General features: G+C 39.8%; 1 long non-coding RNA gene across 1 annotated transcript; it reads right to left on the reverse strand.

Annotated features, from left to right (window-relative positions):
- Positions 1–46: 46 nt before the first annotated feature.
- LOC108522119 (uncharacterized) lies at positions 47–24,091 on the reverse strand. The gene is made up of 5 exons (XR_001883370.1): positions 23,515–24,091; positions 23,320–23,363; positions 11,887–12,061; positions 9,708–9,820; positions 47–618 (listed from the first exon to the last, which is right to left on the reverse strand). It is a non-coding gene; the product is annotated as an uncharacterized LOC108522119 (long non-coding RNA).
- Between the last annotated feature and the right edge of the window lie 2,553 nt (positions 24,092–26,644).

Below are 26,644 nucleotides of genomic sequence, written 5' to 3' on the forward strand. Positions count from 1 at the left end.
AAGACATTGGTCACAATATGCCAATTAATCTATACAATATCCTTACTACAGTGCTGTACTTAAGAAATGTATATATTTGGCTCCATTTTCAGTGACATAATATCATAACACTTCTACAAGATATATTTATCCCTGGGCTACATAAGCAACAGTGATAGTTTTCCAGAAAGTTATGCATAACATATGGCAATGAATCATATGTATCAATGGCCTTTCCAATGGTAGCATTTTTAAGACCTTAGTATATAAATGGTTTTTCAATTAGATTTGTCCACATCCTTCCAAAGGATGCACTCATTAATACACAAACTTTGCACACACGGAGCAAACAACATGCCGTAATTCTCTTACGTCGACTTTTCTTCCACTCTTCAATGCAATTTCCTCTCTTAAAAATGTATTTTAACACCCTTAAATTGCTGCTCATCTTCCACAACTTTGACCAATACATCCTTGACCTTGTCACCATTACCAATCTATTTCCCTCAACAACATGGAAATGTGGTGTGATGAACAAATCTTCTTAACTCAATTCCTTCTTAGATTACAAAGGGATTTTTCCTGGCCCAAGCCAGCCATTCCAGAATTCCAAGTATAGGATTCCCAAATTTCATTCACCTATAACACAGGTCAGATCAAAAAAAGTCTGTGTAGTTCATGCATTTACTGTTTCGACCCCAATTGTTTATTAGACAGACCACACTGTCATGTGCCCAGAAATCTCATTTTATATTTAGATATCTCCAAATTAATTTATCACCCCAAATCCTAACATTGTGGACTGTTTTATTTTTGTTGTCTGGGCAGATAACAGGTAGGGAAGCTAGCTACCAAACCTGTTTAAGATTTCTATCTCCCCCTCCTTGAAATGTGAGTCCCCTGGAGAGAACTGATAGAAAGAATACAGCTCGGTGATCCAATAACCACTGTCATCCCTGCAACAATTGGTACTTCACTTTTATTTTGTTGGGAGTTACCCCTTAAAAAATGTCTACTTCTACTACCTACATGCTATCAGATCCTCACACAAAGGCAGCTTTGAATAAAATTCTCTCAACTTTCTACATGAAATAATAGTGGCCAAAATGAGTAGAAAAATATTAGAACTTAATAATCTCAGTTCATGCAAATAACTTAACATAAGCACATTTCCACAGGAAGAAAAGGTGAGAGTGAATTACTGGCAAGTTAAGGATGTAATTTTTTTTTTTTTTTTTTTTAAACAGAGTCTCACTTACTCTGTTACCCAAGCTGGAGTGCAGTGGTGCGATCACAGCTCACTGCAACCTCGCTTCCCAAGTTCAAGCAATTCTCATGCCTCAGCCTCCTGAGTAGCTGGAATTACCGGCATGCACCACCACACCTGGCTAATTTTTGTATTTTTAGTAGAGATGGGTTTTCACCATGTTGGCCAGGCTGGTCTCAAACTCCTGACCTCAGGTGATCCTCCCGCCTCAGCCTCCCAAAGGGCTCAGATTAGAGGCATGAGCCACCGTGCCCAGACATGTTAAGGATGTACTTTTAAATAACGATCTTGAGACTACAGTTCTGCAGTACATAAAACATATATATACGTATAGTAAAAGCTTGGAAAATTATCTGCAAATATCCACAAGGACATTTTACAGATCAGCAGAAATAGTTTATATTTTAATGTACGAAAGGTTTTGTTTCTTTGTATATAATTCTATGTTTAACTTCCAAGCCCTAGAATAATGCTAAGATTCAACTATATCTATAAGCTGATGGTCATACCTTGCATTACAGATACTGCACATGATCAGACTACAATTTACTTGCACTATAATTCCAGATGGACTTCAGAACCTTAAGATATTAATAACAAACATCATCTTTGGCTAGAGAATAAAGAATTTTGGCAAGAAAACCCTGGGTTACATTTTTTAAAAGTTCTATTCAATATATAACTAAACACTTCACTGTAAATACTTATTACTTATACATATAATTTTAAGTCAGAAATCTTAATGCCAGGATTTTTTTTATTTTATTTATTTATTTATTTATTATTTATTTATTTTGAGATGGAGACTTGTTCTGTTGCCTAGGCTGGAGTACAGTGGCGCGATCTCAGCTCACTGCAAGCTCCGCCTCCCTGGTTCACGCCATTCTCCTGCCTCAGCCTCCTGAGTAGCTGGGACTACAGGCACCCGCCACCAGGCCCGGCTGATTTTTTTTGTAGTTTTAGTAGGCACAGGGTTTCACCATGTTAGCCAGGATGGTCTTGATCTCCTGATCTCATGATCTGCCCACCTCCGCCTCCCAAAGTGCTGGGATTACAGGTGTGAGCCACCATGCCTGGCCTATGTCAGGATGTTTTTAAATAATTTTTGTAAGGCCTAAGTTAACATTTTGTTCTTCCTTTATCTTCAGGTACAAGCTATATAAAATTAGCAGATCTAAAGATATGTTACAAACTGTAAGACACTATATAAATGTGAATAATCATGGTGATGGTAAAGGAGCAAGAAAGCTAGATTAAAGAGTTATGTGTAGAAAGTATAAGATAACAGCCCTATATTAAGATAGTTGATGATTCTTTCATTGAATTCCACTAGAAGTTCCAAAAATATCCTATTGAGGTTCCACTGGGTCAATGACTTTATACTTATGATTAAGGAGGTAGGAATGGACCAGGTAGCACTCTGCTGACACTATCTACAACTGAAGAAACAGCTTGCTTTCTTTTTTTTTTTTTTTTTTTTTTTTTTTTTTTGAGATGAAGTTTCGGTCTTGTTGCCCAAGCTGGAGTGCAGCCTCTGTCCCCCAGGTTCTTCTCTTGCCTCAGCCTCCCTAGTAGCTGGGATTACAAGCATGCTCTATCATACCAGGCTAATTTTTGTATTTTTAGTAGAGACAGGGTTTCACCATGTTGGCCAGGCTGGTCTCGAACTCCTGACCTCAGGAGATCCACCTGCCTAGGCCGCCTAAAGTACAGAGATTATAGGCGTGAGCCACCACGCCCAGCCAAGAAACAGCTTACTTTCAAATCCCAACTCAGCGCTGAAATTAACAAATGGAGCATGTTCCTGTGGTAGAGACTGCAGTGGGATACATACCCCCCTCTTCCCTCCAGAAAAAAAGGAGAAAGTCTTCTAATAAGGGTTACATATTTTAAAACTCTGGCTGGGCACGGTGGCTCATGCCTGTAATCCCAGCACTTTGGGAGGCCAAGGTGGGTAGATTATGAGGTAAGGAGTTTGAGACCAGCCTGACCAACATGGTGAAACTCCGTCTCTACTAAAAATGCAAAAATTAGCTGGGCATGGTAGTGCATGCCTGTAATCCCAGCTACTCAGGAGGTTGAGGCAGAAGAATTGCTTGAACTCAGGAGGCGGAGGTTGCAGTGAGCCGAGATCGCGCCACTGCACTCCAGCCTGGGCAATAGAGTGAGACTCCATCTAGGAAAATAATATAAATAAATAAATAAATAAATAAATAATAAAATAAAATAAATAAAATAAAAAAATAAAGCAGGTCCTACCTTTGATATTACAAAAAGTGAAAGAATACATTATGAGACTAAGCATTTCCTAAAACAACTTCTAGGATTTAACATAGAATATGAAGGCCTTTCCTTTGCCAAAAAAGAATAAACTTCTTGTCTGCTGGAATCCATGGCTAGTTCATTTTCATATCTTCACATCTCTTTTAACACTCTACTCGATAACACATATCATGTTCACAGAATGTTTGCCAAATGAATAAACTATATACAAATATACAAAGAAACTATCAAGAATGTTAACAGCTCAGCAATTTTTAAATAACTGTTCTGAAAATGTGGGCATCCAGGCTAAACACTCTATTCTGACTTAGGTAAGCATGTCCACAAATATTTCATACACATAACACCATTATTCTTGAGTGTTTATGAACTACAGCCTCAGTCAATGGTCTTTGGATGGACTTTTTTTTCCAACTAACCAAAAAGCACATACAATATTCATTCACACCAGGTGTGGCTGCAAACTAAACATAACACAGCTGTATCTAACATAGCTGTATCTAAATGAGGACTGTTCCCAAAGCAGTCACCTTGGAAGCCTATATACCTTTATTCCACTATTGGGCTAGGGAGTGATTACGAATTCCTTAACAAGATTGTGTAAGAATTGTGAGGTGCTGAAGAGATCCAAAAAGTGTAAGAATCACAGCTACTCTTTCAGAACTCTTTTAGAACTGTCTTTAGAATCACTTAAACAAAATTTATTTTCAACTAAAACAGCATTGTTCAACATCATAGCACATATCTTATTCACCAGATTTGGCCTCACATGACCTGTGGCCATTTTCTAATACTAAATGTATTCTCGAGATATGAAGATTTGCCACCAATGAGGACACTGAAAATCATTTACCAACATCTCCCAAAGAAATAATACAAAAACAATAATTATTACTGGAAAAAAAAAAGTTTAATCTATAAAACTGCCTACTTGGAGAACACATTCATTTCTTTAAAAGCTATGGTGCTCACAGGAAAGTTTAACTGCTTCCCAAGATACTAATCTAACGATATCACACATCCATGTACCCACAATACAAGTAATTGTTCTGAGTTTTAGGGGCTAACATCATTTCTCCTCAGTAGGTTTTATTCCTTGAATGAGAGACAAGCAGGCACGATTTTGTAATAGTTTATTTAAAAGCTGGCTGAACACAGTGGCTCATGCCTGTAATCCCAGCACTTTGGGAGGCCAAAGCAGGCAGATCACTTGAGGCCAGGAGTTAGAGACCAGTCTGGCCAACATGGCAAAACCTCATCGCTACTAAAAATACAAAAATTAGTCAGCCATGGTACCGCACACTGGGATCACAGCTGTGATCCCAGCTACTCAGGAGGCTGAGGCAGGAGAATCACTTGAACCCAGAAGGCAGAGGTTGCAGTGAGCCAAGATGATGCTACTGCCCTCCGGCCTGAGCGGCAGAGTGAGACTATGTCACAAAAAAGTTATGAGCCACCTTTTTCTTCAAAATAAAAAAGGGTTTGATAAGAGGCAATGAACAACAGTGAACTGCTCTGACAGTTCGCTTTATGAAGTTGTTGTTTTTGTTTGTTTTTTGAGACAGAGTCTCACTCTGTCACCCAGGCTGGAGTGCAGTGGGGCAATCTCAGCTCACGGCAACCTCTGCCTCCCGGGTTCAAGCAATTCTCCTGCCTCAGCCTCCCAAGTAGCTGGGATTACAGGCATGCGCCACCACACCTGGCTAATTTCTGTATTTTTAGTAGAGATGGGGTTTTGCCATGTTAGCCAGGATGATCTCAAACTCCTGATCTCAGGTGATCTGTCCCCCTTCAGCCTCCCAAGTGCTGGGATTATGGGCATGAGCCACCACAGCTGGCTTTATGAAGTTTTAATACAGAATAATTATATCCTGAATTTGCATATTTAAAAGCGGCAATTTCAAATACATACCCACATAATCTTTCTTTTTTTTTTTTTTTTTTTTTTTGAGACGGAGTCTCGCCCTGTCACCCAGGCTGGAGTGCAATGGCCGGATCTCAGCTCACTGCAAACTCCGTCCCCCGGGTTTACACCATTCTCCTGCCTCAGCCTCCCAAGTAGCTGGGACTACAGGCGCCCGCCACCTCGCCCGGCTAGTTTTTTTTTGTATTTTTTAGTAGAGACGGGGTTTCACCGTATTAGCCAGGATGGTCTAGATCTCCTGACCTCGTGATCCGCCCGTCTCAGCCTCCCAAAGTGCTGGGATTACAGGCTTGAGCCACCGCGCCCAGCCTATCTTTCTTCCCCAAATAGTAAAAATACCTATGACTACTGAGAACTAATTTTGATAAAATTTATCTGCATTCTGTTTTCAATAATCTCCATATATACTATACATAATCTATATTTTATGCCTATTTTATATTACACATTTAATATTTTAGGTTTCCATTTGACTAACAAAAACATTATCAATAAGTAAGCCATAATAAACTTTATAAAGTCTCATTATTCCATAGTAATGAAAGTGACTACTGGCATAGGTAATCCAGAAGTCATTCATGTCAAATCTTTAAATATAAAACCTGTAGAAATTTCCTTCTCAAATGTCTTATCAAAGCTAATTCTGTTTATATTTCCTGGCTTATAGCACCTAGACTAATGAAGAACGTATTCCCCACAGTCTGCTGCATGCAAGCCAGGCTGGAATTAACAACTATGAATTTCTAAAGTAGGAACAATCAATAGTTTATAAAATTAACACAAATATATATAATACAATATATAAAAGTAACATACTATGCTACATTAGCAAAAAAATTTTCACATTCAAGTAATTACTTCCTTATTTTCTCTTTTTAACTATTCCAAATAAGAAACAAAATTAGGTGTATATAACAAAACCTAATATTCTTTTATAAACATACCAGGACTGTTATTTTATACAGACCAGTACTGTCACAACACCAAACACATACTGCTAATGGATTAAAATTTAATTAAAATGTATTAAATATTTAATATGACATAGAAAAAGTTAATATCTGATTTTCCTTAATGTTTTAGGAAATTATCTTAGGGACTTTTTTTTTTTTTTTTTTGAGATAGGATCTTGCTCTGTTGCCCAGGCTGAAGCGCAGTGCACGATCACAGCTCACTGCAGCCTCTACCTCTCAGGTTCAAGCGATGCTACCACGTCATCCTCTCAACTAGCTGGGACTACGAGGTGAAGACCAACACGCCTGGCTACTTTTTAAATATTTTTGCAGGGCCAGGGTCTCACTATGTTGCCAACACTAGTCTTAAACTCCTGGGCTCAAGTGACCCTCCCACCCTCTCACCTCGGCCTCCAAAGTGCTGGGGTTGCAGCAGGCATGAGCCAACACACCTAGCCTTTTTTAAGTTTTATTTTACTTTTTTTTCTGAGGGTATTTTCTTAGCCAGGCACACGACTATAGTCCCAGCTACTAGGAAGGCTGAGGTAGAAGGACCACTTGAGCCCAGGAGCTTGGGGCCAGCCTGGGCAAACATAGTGAGGCCCATCTCAAAAATAAATAAATATAAATCAATAAATAAATTCTATTTTCTCAACACTCAAACTACACCATCAGAATACGGTAAGGCAAGCCCAGGCTAAATTATACTAAAAATTACTAATGAATATAGGCAAGTAATTCTGAAAGCATATTTTGAGTATTTTTAACTTAAAGGGCAGAAATACTAAGACTCATTTTGCCAACTAAAGAATACATTATAAAAAAATACAAAATCAATAACATAAGATATTTTAGGCCAGACGCGGTGGCTCACGCCTGTAATCCTAGCACTTTGGGAGGCCAAGGCAGGCAGATCACCCGGTCAGGAGATTGAGACCATCCTGGCTAACATGGTGAAACTCCGTCTCTACTAAAAATACAAAAAATTAGCCGCACGTGGTGGCGGGCACCTGTAGTCCCAGCTACTCTGGAGGCTGAGCCAGGAGAATCCCTTGAACCCGTGAGGCAGAGCTTGCAGTGAGCCCAGATTGCGCCACTGCACTCCAGCCTGGACGACAGAGCAAGACTTTGTCTCAAAAAAAAAAGACACAACCTCTCCTTTCTCAACTGTAAAGTAGGGGTGCCAATATTTCCTCCCACCCAGGGACTAAGCAACATAACATACATAAAGCACCGGGTCAGTGCCTGTCACAAAGCATTCTAATTATAGTCTCATTTAGTATACATAACAGACAGATACAGAAACAGCTACAGATGTGTGCTTATGTGTGGGTTACTATACATACATAATTCCTACTCTATCCCCCAAGAGGACCTCACGGCAGCGACACCTCACGGTGGCAATGAGCAAGCATATTGACTGCCCAGATCCCCTTTTCTAAATGCCATTCTCTTAATGAAAAAAATCAGAACTCCTTGGAAAATTGGTTGCTTCCAAGGCTGGGGAAGGGAAAATATAAGGAGAGATTAGAACATTTTGTGGTTCCAGGAAATAAAGAAGTGCTCAAAAAAAAAGATGGGGACATGCTGAAAAGACACAGGAGCCAGCCCGAACAAGGTCCTAATGGCCAACATTGGAACAACAGGCAGCATAATACATAATGATAGTATCAGACTATATCCACAGGATAAAATAAATATCCATGAGTCTGTACTGATAGAAATAACTAAGATGGGCGGGCGCGGTGGCTCACGCCTGTAATCCCAGGACTTTGGGAGGCCGAGGCGGGTAAATCACCTGAGATCAGGAGATTGAGACCAGCCTGGCTACCATGGTGAAATTCCATCTCCAAAAAATACAAAAAATTAGCCTGGTGTGGTGGCACATGCCTGTAATCCCAGCTACTTGGAAGGCTGAGTCAGGAGAATCCCTTGAACCCGGGAGGCAGAGGTTACAGTGAGCCAAGATCACCACACTGCACTCCAGCCTGGGCAACAAAGTAAGACTCTGTCTCAAAAAAATAATAATAATTAATAAATTAATTAATTAAGATGGAGAAGAATGGACAGCTCTTCCTTAGAGGAAAAACTCCAATTAATAAATGTAAAGAGGAGGCTGGGCATGGTGGCTCATGCCTGTAATCCCAACACTTTGGGAGGCCGAGGCAAGTGGATCACTTGAGCTCAGGAGTTCGAGACCAGCCTGGCCAACATGGTGAAACCCCATCTCTACTGAAAATACAAAAGTTAGCCAGGTGTGGTGGCGTATGCCTGTAATTCCAGCTACTCGGGAGCCTGAGGCAGAAGAATCACTTGAACCCCGGAGGCAGAGGATGCAGTGAGTTGAGATCATGCCACTGCACTCCAGACTGGAGAAAAGAGAGACCCCATCTCAAAATAAATAAATAAATAAATAAAAATGTAAAGAAAATAACAAAGCAGAAAATCACCATTAAGTAAACACCACAGTAATAACTGTTGCAGACAAGATCCACCAGTAGATACTAAAATTAACAGGCCAAAGTTTGAGGAGAAATAGGATATTTATTAGCTGTAATGAGAAAAACAGTTACTGTATTGGAGAGAAACCTAGCAGACATGGGTTAGTGTACCAGTATAAGACACACTGACATCATGACCCCGATATGACGCACTGAGAAAAATATAGTATCGTTTCTGTGCTCTCCTTGCCAAAAATCCAGAATCTCATTCTAATCATGAGAAAAAGACAAATTCAAGTTGAAGGACATTCTACATAATAATCATTTTCATCAGAAATATCAACGTAATGTTTTCTTCAGAAGTGTCAAGGTCACAGAAGACAAGAAAAAAATTAAGAAACTGTCACAGATTGGAGGAAACTAAGGGGACACGAAACTAAATGTAAGGCGGGACCCAAGATTAGATCTTGGGACAGAAAAAGGAAGTTAATGGGAAAACTGGTAAAATTCAAATACGATCTACAGTTTAGATCACAGAAATGCACTAAGGTTAATTTCCTGGTTTATTAATGATATTACAACTATGTAAGATGCTAATATCAGGGGAAGCTTGGTGATGGGCATATGTGAACTCTGTAATTTTACTACTTTTTCGAAAGTCTAAACTTATTTCAAATTAAAAACGTTCTTTAAATATGACATCCATGGTTATCTATACAACGTGTAATAGCTATCAGTGTTTCACCTTAAAAATCATTGTCATGCTAAAATATCCTTTAACTGCTAAGCTAAAATATTTATCTCTAAAAAACTTAATTCTGAAAAATTTAATCAATAAAATATATTATAGACCTCATTACCTGTAATTTTATAGCCATAAGCAGCTAGCTGTCCAGCCATATATTCTCCATCTGAATTATTATGAGAACAACCCCATGTTCGTATCCAAATTTTCTGTATGCCTGGAATAGTGCTGTTAAGGAATCAATGAAAAAGAAAAGTAAGTTTCATTGAGTGGTTTTTTTTTTTTTGATTCAGGGTCTTGCTCTGTTGCCCAGGCTGCAGTACAGCTGTGTGACCACGGCTCACTGCAACCTCAACCTCCCAGGCTTAAGGGATCCTCCCATCTCAGCCTCCTAAGTAGCTGGGACTATAGGCATGCACCAACACACCTGTTAATTTTTTTATTTTTTGTAGAGACAGTGTCCCACTATGCTGTCCAGGCTGATCTTGAACTCCTGGGCTCAAGTGATCTTCCCACCTTGTTTCCCAAAGTGCTAGAATTACAGGCATGAGCCACCATTATGCCCAGCCTCACTGAGTAATTTTTAAAATAAAAACCACTAGATGATTTTAACATACATTACACAAAAAACAAACTCACTACAATCCATTCAAGAGCTATTCATTAAAGGCACTAACTTAAGTCAAAATCTGCTGTTATATCAAAAGTCTAAAATCAAGATAAAATAACCACAGAATTCTAAGACTCTACATGAAAATATCTCCTTTTCTCTGAATTGTATTTTAAATTCAGACACTAACTTACTAAGTTCAACTCCTAGAAAGGTACATAAAACTAACAATAGGAAAGAAAGTGGTTCTAGCAGCAACGACAAATAAAGCAAAGTATGTCTGTTTACAAACTTCTGTATACTAGCTGCAATCTTTAGCTTCCTTAAAACTTACAGATATAAATAACTTAATCAAAGTTAAAAACTGTCATCCTAAGGCATTATTAAAAGCACTCTATAAAATCAGAGTTCTAAAAAAAAGGTAGTATTTTTAGGAAAAAAAAAGGGGGGGCTTTCAACTTGGATTACTCTAATAATTTATAAGCAAATAGAAATTACCTTAAGGACACATTAAGGACAAATTTTATAAACTTCAGTCATTAAAATATAAGCAATGTTAAATTCAAAGAACTTAAAAGCTTAGTTTCCCAACAAAATAAGTAGATTATAAATTTCAGCAGTTTACTAGATAAACAGATATAGGCTTATTAAAACCATATAATTAGATTATCCTTTCTGGTTAGGTTGTATCAAAATTTCACGGACTAGAGATCTACTATAATAGTGTAAATAGGGCAATAATTTATTTGTGCCCACTGCCTTTACCTGATCCATAGGTATTTGAAAATCAGCTAAGAAAATTCAAATGTCCAAAATACTACTGTCTCATAAGAATCACAAACTCCAGTAAAAATTTTATTTGGAAGTAACACAGACTTACATATCAACTACAGTAATATCAAAGAGATTCCTATTACCCCAAGCTATCTTCTAGGAACATCCAATTTGACATCTCATTTCTTTTTAACCAATTACCTTGCCAGATTTAAAATCATTCAAATAAAAAAAAAATCTACATACAGGTTGAGTTTCTTTAATTCAAAAATTCAAAATCCACAATGCTCTAAAATCTGAAACTTTTTGAGCACCAAAATGATACTCAAAGGATGCTCACTGGAGCATTTCAGATGTTTGGATTAGGAATACTCAACTGGAAAGTATGTAATGCAAATATTCTGAAGTCCAAAAAAAATGTGATATCTGAAACACTTCTGGTCTCAAGCATTTCAGATAAGTGAAATACTCAACTTGTATTTCCTGTCAAAAGTTCAAAGAGTCTAATGAAGAGACATTATATATAATCACACAGACCAGTAGTGTCAGCTTCTCCCTGGAATGAAAATGAATATAATTTCGGCCATGCTAACTGGCTCATGCCAGTAATCCCAGCACTTTGGGAGGCCGAGATGGGCGGATCATCTGAGGTCAGGAGTTTAAGACCAGCCTGGCCAACATGGTGAAACCCGGTCTCTACTAAAAATAGAAAAAATAGCTGGGCATGGTGGTGTGTGCTGTAATCCCAGCCACTAGGGAGGCAGAGGCAGGAGATCGCTTGAACCCAGGAGGCGGAGGTTGCAGTGAACCAAGATCACACCACTGCACTCCAGCCTGGGCGACAGAGCAAGACTCTGTCTCAAAAAAGAAAAAAAAGAAAATGAATATAATTTCAAGGAAAAAAGCTTACCTGTCACTTGGTGGACTGTTTTCTTCCTCTTGCAAATTTTGGGTATTTCGCCTTCGTACCTTCGGGACAACATCCTTTCTTACAAAATGCCTATCTTGTGGTTTGGAATCTTCGTGAGACACAATATCTTCTATGTCACCCAGTAGTGTATCACAGGATGCAGAAGGCATATTCTCTACCACATAAAAGTTATAAATAAAATCACCTTACGAAAATCTGCTTAGCGTAGCATCATTTATGAAATATTCTCACCCAATTTGAATCAATCAGGCCTATGGATCTAACTTCAAATTTATAGAAAATACAAGAGATAAACACAACAATGAAGTAATATCTTGGGTACATTGAAAAAAGAAACACAAGGAAACAATCAGATAAAACCCTAATGACAATGGGACATTCCAAGGTTCAACAAGAACTATTTCTTCAACAAATCAATGTCACGTAGGAGAGGAACTGTTTCAGATTACACGAAGCCTAAGAGCCTAACAACTAAAGGCAATTCATGTTCTTGATTGTATCTTTCTTTGTCCGTCAAGCTCTAAGAAATTTTGGGAAAAACTAGGGACATCAGAATATGAGCTGGGTATTAGATAATATGAAGATGTTACTATAAATCATTTGATATTAAGTATTGTCCTTATATTCAAAATTTTTATTTTTTAGAGATGCATACTGAATATTTAAAAGTGAAATGTCATTATGTCTATAATTTACTTTAAAAGGACCTCAGAAAAAAATAGACTGGCTGGGCACGGTGGCTTATGCCTGTAATCCCAGCACTTTGGGAGGCCGAGGCCGGTGTATCACCTGAGGTCAAGAGTTTGAGACCAGCCTGGCCAACATGGTGAAACCCCATCTCTTTTAAAAGTACAAAATTTAGGTGGGCATGGTGGTGTACACCTGTAGTTTCAGCTACTCAGGAGGCTGAGGAAGGAGAATCGCTGGAACCCAGGAGGCAGAGGATGCAGTGAGTCAAGAGTGCACCCTTGCACTCCAGCCTGGGCAACAGAGCGAAACTCCATCTCAAAAAAAAAAAAAAGAAAAAATAGATTAAGACATACTAAAAAGAATTTACAACTCTTAAAACTAGAAAATAGGTAGGTTCATGTTCATTATCCTATACAATTTTTGTAAATCATCAAAATTTCTATAATTAAAAAAAAAAAAATGTGGACACAGCTTGCAAGAAGATAAGCACATTTTTCCCTGCCCCACCAGCAAAATACAAATAAAACTCAGGACATTATATATAAAACAAGCATAAGAAGACTCTGAAAGGTAGACAGAAGAAGGCAGACTGGCTACGAACCTCAGGACCCAAAGAATATGATGATGAGTTCCTTGGGTTTTCTTTGGCCTCCTACCGCTCACACATGGAACTGAAGATCCCAGCAATCAGAAATGGCAACAGATGCCAACGATAAAACCCCCCAATAAAAGCCTGCTTTCTCATTAAAGAACTATACAAAGGGCAGCCTAGGAAGACAGAAAAGTTTTAGATAATGATCATTCTACTCCAGCCAAACACAAACACACACAGCCCAAAAAAACTGTAATCCCACCCCCAGGCACATTACAAAGGACAAGTGGGGAGCTCTGACTTCCACCTACAATCAAGCACCCTAACACACTCCACTAGTGTAGAATCCGAGAAGGCTCCGGAGGTATCCTGGACATTCAAACCAACCAACCAACCAGTGATGAAGTTCTGCAGTGTCAGTGGAGACCAAATTGACACACAAGTTTAAAATAATCCCTATCAAAATCTCAGAAAGATTTTTTTGTAGGTATAGACAAGACTGTCCTAAATTTTATATGGAAATGTACAGAAACTAATATATTTAAAATGATTTTGAGAAGAGTAAAGTAAGAAGAACTGGTCTACCCAATTTTAAGACTTCTTAGATAGCTATAATTGAGATAGTAGTATCGGCAGAGGGATAGAAATATAGATCAATGGAACATAACAATAAACCCAGAAACAGACCTACACAAATATTTCACAAAACCAATTAAGTGAAGGGAAGATTGCTTTTTAAACAATTCATACTGGAGCAAGTGGACTTTTATAGGCAAAAACTGAACCTTGACCTAAGTCTTGCACCTTATACAAAAATTAATTCAAAATGGATCATAGACTTAAACGTAAAACATACGCCAGGCACGGTGGCTCACACCTGTAATCCCAGCACTCTGGGAGGCTGAGACGGGTGGATCACTTGAGGTCAGGAGTTCAAGACCAGCCTGGCCAACATGGTGAAACCACATATCTACTAAAAATACAAAAAATTAGCTGAGTGTGTTGGTGTACGCCCGTAATCCCAGCTACTTGGGAGGCTGAGGCAGGAGAATTGCTTGAACCCACAAGGCAGAGGTTGCAGTAAGCCAAGATCGCACCACTGCACTCCAGCCTGGGTGACAGAGCGAGACTCTGTCTCAAAAAAAAAAAAAAAAAAGTAAAAGTAAAACATAAAATTATAAAACTTTTAAAAAAAAAATCACAGGAGAAAATCTTCTGGACTTAGGGATAGGTAAAATGTTCCCAGATGTGACACCAAAAGCACAATCCATAAAAAGAAAAATTAATAAATTGAATGTCATTAAAATTTAAAACTTTTGCTTTAAGAAAGACCCTTTTAAGAGGCTGAAAAGTCAAATTACAGAGTGGAAGAAAATATTTGCAAACCACATATCTGACAAAGGGCTAGTGTCAAAACACAACCGTAAAAAGAAAATAAAGACATTTCAAGAGAATATACAGAGGGCAAATAAGCACATGAAAAGAGATTCAATATTAACCACCACAGAAATAGAAACTAAAACCACAATGAGATATCAGTATACACCTTTCAGAATGGATAAAACAGACAACAGTGAAACCACCAAACACTAGCAAGGATGCAAAGAAACTGCATCATCCATACAGTCCTGGAAGGAATGAAAAATGGTATAGCCACTCCAGTAAACAGTTTGGTGTTTTCTTAAACAAATCATGCAACTATGATGCAACCCAGCGATTGTACTCCTAGGCAATTATCCAAGAGAAATGAAGACTTGTATTCAGACAAAAACCTGTACATGAATGTTTACACCAGCTTTCCTTGTAATAGCCCAAATCTGGAAACCACCTGGATGCCATTCAGAAGGTGAATGGTTAAACAAAGTATGGTACATCCATACCATGGAACACCATTCAGCAATAAAAAGAAATGTACTAATGATATATGCATTAACCTGGATGACTCTCCAGAGAATTATGCTGAATGAAGAAAGTCAGTCCCAAAAGGTTACATTCTGTATGATCACTTTTATATAACATGCTTGAAATGAGAAAATTATGGAAATGGAAAACAGAATAGTAGTTGCCAGGAATTAAAGAATAGGGTGAGAGGAGAATGGGTATGACTATAAAAGAGCAACATGAGGGATCCTTGTGGTGATGGAAATGTTTTGTATCCTGACTGTATCAATGTCAATATCCTGGTTGTGACACTGTATTGTAGTTTTGTTTTTTTTTTTTTTGAGACGGAGTCTCACTCTGTCGCCCGGGCTGGAGTGCAGTGGCCGGATCTCAGTTCACTGCAAGCTCCGCCTCCCTGGTTCACGCCATTCTCCTGCCTCAGCCTCCCGAGTAGCTGGGACTACAGGCGCCCACCACCTCGCCCGGCTAGTTTTTTGTATTTTTTAGTACAGACGGGGTTTCACAGTGTTAGCCAGGATGGTCTCGATCTCCTGACCTCGTGATCCACCCATCTCGGCCTCCCAAAGTGCTGGGATTACAGGCTTGAGCCACCGCGCCCGGCCTGTATTGTAGTTTTGTAAGATGTTACCAATGGGAGACCCAGGTAAAGCGTACAAGGATCTCTGCATAAGTTTTATAACTGCAGGTAAAGCTGTAATTATGTTAGAATAAAATAATCAAGAAAAAAATGGGGAGGGGAGGAATACACTCATATATACTTACTGATAGTACTACTACTAATACTATATCCAGACACAAGGCAAGTCCTTTATAGGGTCATCTCATCAACCATTCACAACAACTCGTATTAGGTAGATAGTATTACTATCCTTGCTTTAAAGATGAGCAAACTGAAACACAGAGAAATTAACTTGCCCAAAGAAGCTAAACAAGGATGTCATGACAGATGAGTGCAAGCCCATACACTGTGTGGTACTCTACTACCTACTTAGTATGTGTGTTCTGAATGACCACTGTTCCTTTATCTGAGTTGCAGTGTTAAGGATCTTACATTCTTTCAGTTGTCCTCAGAGTTTCTGATGAACTTTCATTCTCCTCATTTGCTGGATTCCCATCCTTCCATTCATATCATTCAATTAATAAAGTGGCTGCCAGCCAGGCTCCTTTCCTCTGTAATGTACTCATTACAGCTATGACAAATTATGCACTGGGAATCTGACAAATCTGTGTTCAAATCTCAGATAGCTTTATACTGTCAGTAAGAACAAAAGATTAGAAATAAACCAAACATCAACCTATCAAGGACTGGTTAGATTAGAGTTAACATACATATCACATGGTCATGGTAAGACTGTCAATCGCCAGGCACGGTGGCTCACGCCTGTAATCTCAACACTTTGGGAGGCCAAGGCGGGCAGATCACCTGAGGTTGGGAGTTCATGACCAGCCTGACCAACAGAGAAACCCTGTCTCTACTGAAAATACAAAATTAGCCAGGTATGGTGGCACATGCCTCTATCCCAGCTACTCAGGAGGCTGAGACAGGAGATTTGATTGAACCCGAGAGGCAGAGGTTGTGGTTAGCCGAGATCATGCCATTGTACTCCAGCCTGGGCAACAAAAGCGAAACTCTGTCTCAAAAAACAAACAACAAAAAAAAAAAAGACTCAATCACAGACTTCCCTTTCCCTAGACACTGGAACGGGGCACGTGACCCAAGCTTGCCAGGGTAACCCATCCTCCTGGCCACAATGACCAGTTCAGGGTAGGTCATGAGAAGCCTAGCCAATAAGAATCACTGCAAGGATTCCATGCTAGTGTTAACAGAAGACAGCTTCTCTTGTCACCGAAGTGGCTAAGTTGGGAGGATGTCAACTTGGGGCTACCAGAGCCATCTTGTCTGCCACACGGAGGAAGCCTACTTAAGGAATGAAGCCTAATAAGAGCCAGAAAGATAAAGAACCATACTGACATTATTTGAGCATATGAATCCAACAAATGCCTGAAGCCAAACGCAGCCCTGTGCTGCCCAGTCATGCAAGCCTGTGACTTAAATCAGTTTGAGTTGGGTATTCTGTTCTGGCAAAAAAGAGCCCTGGCCAACTCAGTCATCTAGGTAGGGTGAAATGAACCAGGTTAATCTTTCCCATATTGTTTCTAATTATTTACTACCTATCTGGGAAAAAAAAAAAATGGTTCTGTGGTCAAATAAATTTAGAAAATTCTGCTTTCTTACCGATTCACACTGTGCATTATTAAAGACTGAAGAACTGCAGTAAGAAACTGCACTAGTTTCCAGGATGCCACACTCTCCTACCTCCAGTCTCCTCTGCTCATCTCTCCAACTTCTCACCATTAGAATGCCCCAATGGCTCTGTTACAGGAACTCTTCTCTAGTTTCAGGCACTCCCTAGGTGACCTCATCCAGTCCCATGGCCTTGAAATATTAACTACGTATATGCTTATATAACCAGCCCCATTCTTCCCCCGAGCTTCAGACTCAGACACTCAACTGCCTATTCCACACCACTGCTTGAATGTCTAATAATTACTTCAAACTTAAAAAGTTAAAACAGGGCTGGGCACGGTAGCTCAAGCCTGTAATCCCAGCACTTTGGGAGGCCGAGGTGGGTGGATAACCTGAGGTCAGGAGTTCGAGGCCAGCCTGGCCAACATGGTGACACCCCGTCTCTACTAAAAATAAAAAAATTAGCCAGGCATGGTGGTGGGCGCCTGTAATTCCACTTACTCAGAAGGCTGAGACAGGAGAATAATCACTTGAACCCCAGGAGGCAGAGGTTGCAGTGAGCTAAGATCGCACCACTGCACTCCAGCCTGGGCAACAAAGAGCAAAGCTCCATCTCAAAAAAAAAAAAAGTCAGTCAAAACGGAATTCCTGATCTTCTCCCTACCTTACTAGATCCTCTTACAACTTCTTCCATTTCATTTAAAGGCAATCCCAGCTGGGCGCAGTGGGTCACGCCTGTAACCCCAGCACTTTGGGAGGCCAAGGTAGGCGAATCATGAGGTCAGGAGTTCGGGACCAGCCTGTCCAACATGGTGAAACCCCCATCTCTACTAAAAATACAAAAAATTAGCTGGGCATAGTGGCAGGCGCCTGTAAACCCAGCTACTCGGGAGCCTGAGGCAGGAGAATTGCTTGAGCCCAGGAGGCAGAGGTTGCAATGAGCCTAGATCTCACCACTGCACTCCAGCCTGGGCAACAGAGTGAGACTCTGTCTCAAAAAAAAAAAAAAAAAAAAAAAAAAGGCAATCCCAATCTTCTACTGCTCAGGCCAAAAATGCTGTACTCCCTTCTTACACTCCATATCCAACCTATCAACAACATCCTGTTGGCTGTACCTTCAAAATATATTCAGAATCTATTTGTGACCATACTCACTGTTACACTCTTGGTCCAAACCAACATCAACTCTTGTCTGGATTATTGCAATCCCTAGTATCCTTGCTTCTATCCTTAATTCTCCAAGAACATTTTCAGCACAAAAGTCAGGGATCCCTTTAAAACCTAAGTTCATCTCAAGCTTCTCAATCAAACCCTTCCAGCGGTATTCCACATCAGAGTAAAAAGCCAAAATCACTACAAAGATCTGCAATGACATATGTAATCAGCCTCCTGCTGCATCTCTGGCCCCATTTCCTATCACGCTCCCCTCAGTCATGCAGGCTTTGTTATTTCATACCCACTAGATATACATGCATTTCATAGTCTTATTCTTGCCTGGAATGCTCTTACTCAAGACACCTGAATGGCTCACTCACTCAAGCCCTTAAGGACTTTGCTCAAGTGTAACAAGAGAGGACTTTCCAAGCAACACCCCTACCTCACCACACACCCTCTTCCTATGCCCCTTTCTTGCCTTTTTTAAAACTGCAGCACTTAATCATCTGCTTCCAATGTTTTAATAATTGTTTTAACTGTTTATCTTACTAGAATACATACTCCGTGAGGGTAAAGGTTTTTGTGTGAGGTATTCACTGTTTTACCCCAGGTGCCTAGAACTATGTCTAGCACATTGCAGGTTCTCAATAAAGACTTTTACTGTAGACTACACAGTCAGGCAATATATGGATATAGATATTCTGAGTATGCCAAATTTCGGACTCAAGAGCCTTCATACTTGCTATTCCTCTGCCAGAATATCAGCCCCCAGATAAGCATGTCTTCCTAGCCACTTCTTCACTCAAACAACACCTCCTCAGAGAGGCCCTTCCTACTACCTTATCTAAAATAACCACACTACCCAAGCATGCCCACATTTTCACTGCTTCTAACCCTGCTTCTGTTTCATGTTTCTTCATTGCACTTACCTGACACCACATATATAATTGTATCTTCCTCATTACAATGTAAGCTTCTTAAGCACAGAGGCATCATCTCTTTTTCAGTACTGTCTCTACAACACCTCTAACAATGCCTAACACATAGCAGGTGCACAACAGTTACTGACTGAATGAATATAATGCTTAAGTTGAATTTAGCTAGTCTTTCTATGACATAGCACGAAGTTCTACACTGGGTGGGAAGCTGAAGTAAATGCCCAACCCTTGGATTTCTTCTATCACCACTAGTCTATGAAATAATTAAATGAGAGAGGCTAGGACCAGGTAGTGCCTTTGGAACGCTGAAGAACTACTGACAGATCATGAATAATTAAATAACATTAATTAAATGCCATATTTTTTAATTACACAATTTTGCCATCCCATATACAAGTGTGTATGGATCCACTGAAGAGAAATAGAAAGGAAAAAGACAAATGAAAGAAATCCACTGCAACAGACATCCCGTATCATTAGAGAAGTAGAAGTTGCTAAGCTTCTTATCTTACAGAACTGGAGTCCACTGAAGCAAAAGGATTTGTTCATTGATAGAGCTAGAAATTAGAACCTAGGCTTCTTCTCAACACCATGCTCCTCCCACTATGGCTTTGCCTCACTGGCAAAGTACAAACAATGCAAGAACCTAATGTGACACTAATAAGTAACTACATTCCGGAAAACAATGGGCAAAGTAAAACAGGCAGTGTCACTTAAGAGATACAAATAGCCTAAAATAAATAAAAAAAAAAGGAAAGAATTCAACCACACTAACAACAAGTACTGAAACAATGTTATTTTCAGCTGCCTCACTGATAAAAGCTGACAAAACTCTGTTAGCTGAAAGCACAGAAAACTGGTACACCCCTTCTGGAGGGCAACCTGACAATATATATCAAACATATGTATATCCTTTGAGCCAGCAATTTCACTTGGAGATACTCAAAAAAGATAATATAACACTACATATCAGCATTTATGCAGCATAAACCTGGCTATATATCATAAGTACCTAAATAATCTTCCTCATCACTATTAATAAGCTAAAGGTTTTACTTTGAACAAACTGATAGAGGGAATTGTTTAGCCTTCAGAAATTTTTAATTAAATCATATGGAAATGAAAGTTTGAGAATAAAAGGAAAGCAGCGTAATAGCTAAATGGAGAAAAGGATCACTAAACCTTTTCTCAAAGGTAGAGGAAATCAAATTTGATAAAGGGAATAAAAATAGTCAGTGAAAAGGAAAATACCGAACATGGTAAGAAAGAGGATGCAATATCCTAGAGCAGCAGTTACTTACACAGGTGAGTTATTAGGGAGGCTTTTTTTTTTTTTTTTTAATTATGAGAGAGTGTTTCACTCTTATTGCCCAGGCTGGAGTGCAATGGCACGATCTCGGCTCACTGCAACCCGTGCCTCCTGGGTTCAAGCAGTTCTCCTACCTCAGCCTCCCGAGTAGCTGGGATTACAGGCACCTGCCACCACGCTCATCTAATTTTGTATTTTTAGTAGAGACGGGTTGTCACCATGTTGGTCAGGCTGGTCTTGAACTCCCGACCTCAGGTGATCCGCCCGCCTCCCAAAGTGCTGGGATTACAGGCGTGAGCCACTGCGCCCAACGGGAAGCTTTTTATCACAGCAAATCTCCAGGTTCCATTCTGAATTAGAATCTCCAAGAGTAGAACTGAAGCACGTGAACCTAGAAACTGTCCAGGTAATTCCACTATAGATTCCTAATTAAGAACCACTATTCTACAGTAATGGTTCTCAATCTTGAACACTCATTCTGTTCACCTGAAGAGCTTTTGAAAATTCCCAACTAAGCTTGCAGTGAGCCGAGATCGCGCCACTGCACTCCAGCCTGGGCCAAAGAGCAAGAGTCTGTCTCAAAACAAAAAAAAAAAGAAAAGAAAAGAAAATTCCCAACTAAGCCCCAAGATAGCGGAATGAATCTCTGAGAAATATCTTTTTAAAACTTTCCAGTCATTCTCATGTGTACAGCCACAGTTACAAAGCAATGTCCAGTAGTTTTCAAAGTGTAATTTCCACATCAGCTGGAGTAGCATCATGGGGAACTTGTTAGAAATGAACATTTTTTCTTTCTTTCTCAATTTTTTTGTAAAAACAAGGTCTCGCTATGTTGTCCAGGCAGCTCTCAAACTCCTCCCATCTTGGTCTCCCAAAGTATGAGATTACAGGTATGAGCCACCATGCCCAGCCAGAAATGAAAATTCTTGAACCCCACTCCAGACATACTGAATCAGATGTTTTGAGTAAAACCTAGCAATATTTAACAGGCCCTCTAGGTGATTTTGATCTGAATTAAAGTTTGACAATCACTGTCCCAGAATTATTCTTTCATAAAAGCCACCTAGAATGCATGTCAAATCTACATAACCTAGTCAACTGATTTTCATCAAGGATGCCAAGACAGTTCAACAGAGAAAGAATAGTTTTTTTTCAACAAATGATGCTGGGACAACTGGATAGCAACATGTAAAAAATAAAGTTGGAGCTCTATTTCACATCATATACAAAAATTAACTGAAAATGGATCATAGACCTAAATTTAGGAGCTAACATTATGAAACTTTTAGAAAAAAACATAAGCACAAATCTTTATGATGTTAGAGTAGGCTCTTCTTTCTTAGCTAAGAAACCACAAGCACAAGCAACAAAAGGAAAAACAGATTAGATGAAGAAGATATACAAATGGGCCAGGTGCAGTGGCTCATGCCTATCATCCCAACACTGGGAAGTCAAGGTGGGAGGATCACTGTAGACCAGGAGTATAAGGCCAGAGCCTAGGCAACACAGACCCTATGTCTACAAAAAAAAAAAAAAAAAAAAAAACAGTAAAAATTAGCCGGGCATGGTGGCATGCACCTATAGTCCCAGCTACTTGGGAGGCTGAAGTGGGATCACTTGAGACCAGGTGGTCAAGGCTGCAGTGAGTCGTAATCGAGACATTGCACTCTGGCCTGGGTGACACAGGGAAGCCCTGTCTCAAAAACACACACATACAAATGGTTGATAAGCACGTGAAAAGATGTTAACATCATGAGCCACCAGGGAAATGGAAATCCAAACCACAATAATATACCATTTCATACCCATTAGGATGGGTAGAATCAAAAAGACAAATAACTGTTGACAGACATGTGGATTACATCATCCAGAGGGAAAGAAAAAGAGAACAGAGGTAGGAGAAGGTACAAGACCACGACTTGAGAGACTCCAAATTTAACTCTCAGATAAAGGAAAATCAGCTTATAATGGATTCCAAGAAGCAGCCACCAGAGAAGGAAAAAAACCCATGGGCCATGGAAGGCAAAGGAAGAGGGCATGTCAAAAAAGTAGACATGGAGGCCGGGCGCGGTGGCTCAAGCCTGTAATCCCAGCACTTTGGGAGGCTGAGACGGGCGGATCACGAGGTCAGGAGATCAAGACCATCCTGGCTAACACGGTGAAACCCCGTCTCTACTAAAAAAAATACAAAATCTAGCCGGGCGAGGTGGCGGGCGCCTGTAGTTCCAGCTACTCCGGAGGCTGAGGCAGGAGAATGGCGTAAACCCGGGAGGCGGAGCTTGCAGTGAGCTGAGATCCGGCCACTGCACTCCAGCCTGGGCGACAGAGCGAGACTCCGTCTCAAAAAAAAAAAAAAAAAAAAAAAAAAAAAGTAGACATGGTCAATGCTGGTGAATGAAAACGAAAGGTTAAGTAAAATAAATGAAAGTATCTCTTCAATTTAGTGGTATGTAAAGGACAATGTTTCCATAACACGATAGTGGCAAATAGCTAAGAAATTAGGCTACCTCTCTGCATTTTCTAACATGCAGAAATATGCACAGCACTCAAACATAAAACGTTTAAAATAAATCAGTACCTTAATTATCTGCAATTAGTCTAAAGTCCTCTTGAAAGATGAGTCTGGAAAATAAAAATTGATTAGGAAAAGCAAGCACCGAAGAAGTTCACAAAACCACTGTAAGGATTATTTTCTTAAAAGGAATCAGACTCCAAAAAAGACTGCTTTATACAGCAGGATTAATGATGCTCCATACTACTTGTAACTTCTTACTGATTACAACAGGTGTGCTGACATCGGCCGTGACTGTGATCCAGTGTCTGTAGTAATGTTATATTCAGCACTACAACACGTCTGCATAGTGCGAGTAACCAACCACTACAAAATAGGAATCAGTCAGTAAGATAGGCAGACATCCAGATCACGTTCCATTCGAAAGATAACTGTCGTCCCGAGATTCAGAAAAAGGTTTTATGAGCAAAGAGGAACGAAAAGTGAAAAAGCAAGACACCTGCTTTTCTCAATAACTTCTGCTTAAATTCTTAAGATACTGATCTGGGAAAGCTATGTAACTGCGAAAGCCCTGTCACATCTACAAATTCACTAAGGTATAAAGTGGGAGAACAAATGAAGTTAAATTTGACAATAAGGAACGAGGTGCCCAAAATATTACTAACTGGAGAGCGGCACCTGAGGTCAACGACCCTATCCTCGCTCCTGGAAGCCCCATCTGCCTCCCAATTCCCCCATCCCAGCTGGCAAATCCCCTTTTAACTGCGAAACAATTTTACAAACAGCCCAAGAAAGACTGAAACTGGAGAAACAAGGCTTGGCCATAAAAGGAGCTGTTGCCACACTCTGCCCCACATGGACCCAACCGCCACCCTTACCCAGAAGTCGGGAAGTAAAAACCAGTCCAAAGTGAGAGAATCAACCCGCCACTCTCCGGAAGCTGCACAGACTTTAGATGGAGAGCGCCATGACACATACGTCCCGCCACGTTTATTTACGCATGCTCAGCGACGGTGGCCCGAAGAGATCAAATTACATCATTGCTGAAAAGGCTGGTTCTGGTTTAACTTAGTTTAGTAATGATTACGCTTCAAGTTCCTTTGATTCCAAGAACTAAAATAACAACCCCAAGTCCTCGGGTTCCTAGAAACGCTTAATAGCCAACTTCTCCTAAGCTCTTATGTATTAGACACTGTGCTAAGTACTTTTCATAAACAGTATTTCACTATTTATTTATTGTTATTATTCCCAGCTTACAAAAGAGGACACTGGAAGTTTAAGGACTTAATCTAAGTTACTCTACTAGTCGTGCTGCCTCCTGGGCTGGATCCGATGCTGTCTGACTCCCAAAACACTTGCTCTTTTCACTGCATTTTACTAGCCTCCTCAATCATTTGTGAAGAGGTTTCTTCTTTAATGTTAAAAAACAGGAAGAAAAGGATAAAGGTCAGTTGGTAGGTTTCGCTTAATATACATTATTTAGCACCACGCAAGTTTTTTTGTTTTTTGTTTTGGAAAACTTAGATGGTAGTTTAGCAGACACCTATGGAAAGAAAATACTTTTATGGAATACGAATTCTCACCCGCTTGCTCCACATATGTTATCTCACTTTAGTATTCATTACCCAAGACACTGCATTTGACCATGTGTTTACCAGAAGAATATCTTTACTTCAAAAAGTAAAGGCAATAGGAGGCAGTAGTTCGTGAACAAGGGTCAGAAATCGTGAGTTTAATGCCTGACTTAGGGTTTCACAGTGATTTGGGGCAATTACTTTGTTTTGTAAATGCCTCTGCTAGTACAATTTCATCTAATTGAAATGCCATCCATCTACTCAAGAGGCTGATGTGGGAGAATCATTTGAGCTCAAAAGTTTGCAAACAGCCTGGGCAACACAGTGAGACCCTGTCTCTAAAATATATTTTTAAGAAAAAAGCCACCCTTTTCTCTGTTTATCCATATCCATAACATAATCTAAACAGTGTCCTGGGATCCACTATTGTCTTTACCTACCTGAATTAAAATTGTGTATTTATGTTGCCCTACTTTTTTTTTTTTTTTTTTTTAGATAGGGTCTTCTTCTGTCACCCAGACTGGAGTGCAGTGTTACAATGATAGCTCACTGCAACCTCCCCCTCCTAGCCTCAAGAGATTCTCATGCCTTAGCCTCCCAAGTAGCTGGGACTACAGGGGCACACCACCAAACCCATTTAATTCCATCTCTTTCACTAGACCAAAAGTAGGTCCTGGGTTGTCTTCTTGGTTGCAATCGCACTACCTAGCACATAACCTTGTGCTTATGTTTATAGCTTCTCAATAAACATATATTGAATGAATGAATGAATGACTCCACTTCTTTTCCCCCAAGATCTAGTTGAGTTCAGTAAAGGAAATTTTACTGAGTATGCACCCTATGACCACAAGCACTGTGATAGATGCTAGAACTAGAAAGAAAGAAAAAAAGTACTCCCTATTGCAATTGCAGGCTATTTTGAGGAAATTCATTTCAATAGAGAATACCAATCACTATGAAAGATGACTGCACAGGAACACAAAGGTGAAGTAAGGGAAATGGATGAAGGCATTCCAGGCTGGAGAGTCAGCCAGAGCAAATGCAAGGAGGCCTGAAATGATGAATTATTCTGCAGTGTAAAAGCAGAGAGAGTGAAGCTGGTGATGGGAGAAGTCTGCCAGAGAAAGGGAAGCACAGGGACTAGATCAAGGTGAACCTCCTGTGCTCAAAGGCATTAGACTTAATCCTGAATGGATGTAGTAGGCAACATGAATGTGTTGGAGCAGATTATTCTCTCAGGACAATAGGTTTCAGACATGAAGAAATAATAAAAGCCTAAATTGAGTTGTTGGCTGTGAGGAATGTGAAGGAAAGACAGATTGTAACAAATTGAGGAGGTAACATCAGCAAGACTTGGTGATTGATAGGTATGAAAAAAGAGGAAGAAAGAATGTTTCCAAGTTTTGGCTATAGCAACTAACAAACAGGTGAAACCTCTCTCTTTAAGCACCTTTAGTCTAAATCTTTTGAAGTCAGTAACCCTACCTCTAGGAATTCATCTTACAGAAATATACATAATGACCTATGTTCCAGAATATTTTTTGAAGCATTGCTTATAATGACCTATGTTCCTGAGTATTTTTTGAAGCATTGCTTATAATAGCAAAAGACTGGAAACCCTCTCCAGCTCCTCAATAGAATATTGGTTAAATATATTTATAGTATCTGTACAGCTTTTGAAAAACAACCAGGTAAGGCCAGGCGCAGTGTATCACGCCTGTAATCCTAACACTTTGGGAGGCCAAGGCGGGTGGATCGCCTGAGGCCAGGAGTTTGAGACCAGCCTGACCAACATGGTGAAACCCTGTCTCTACTAA

Source organism: Rhinopithecus bieti, unplaced genomic scaffold (assembly GCF_001698545.2).
Source record: "Rhinopithecus bieti isolate Rb0 unplaced genomic scaffold, ASM169854v2 scaffold_62795, whole genome shotgun sequence".
NCBI classification, from domain to species: Eukaryota; Metazoa; Chordata; class Mammalia; order Primates; family Cercopithecidae; genus Rhinopithecus; species Rhinopithecus bieti.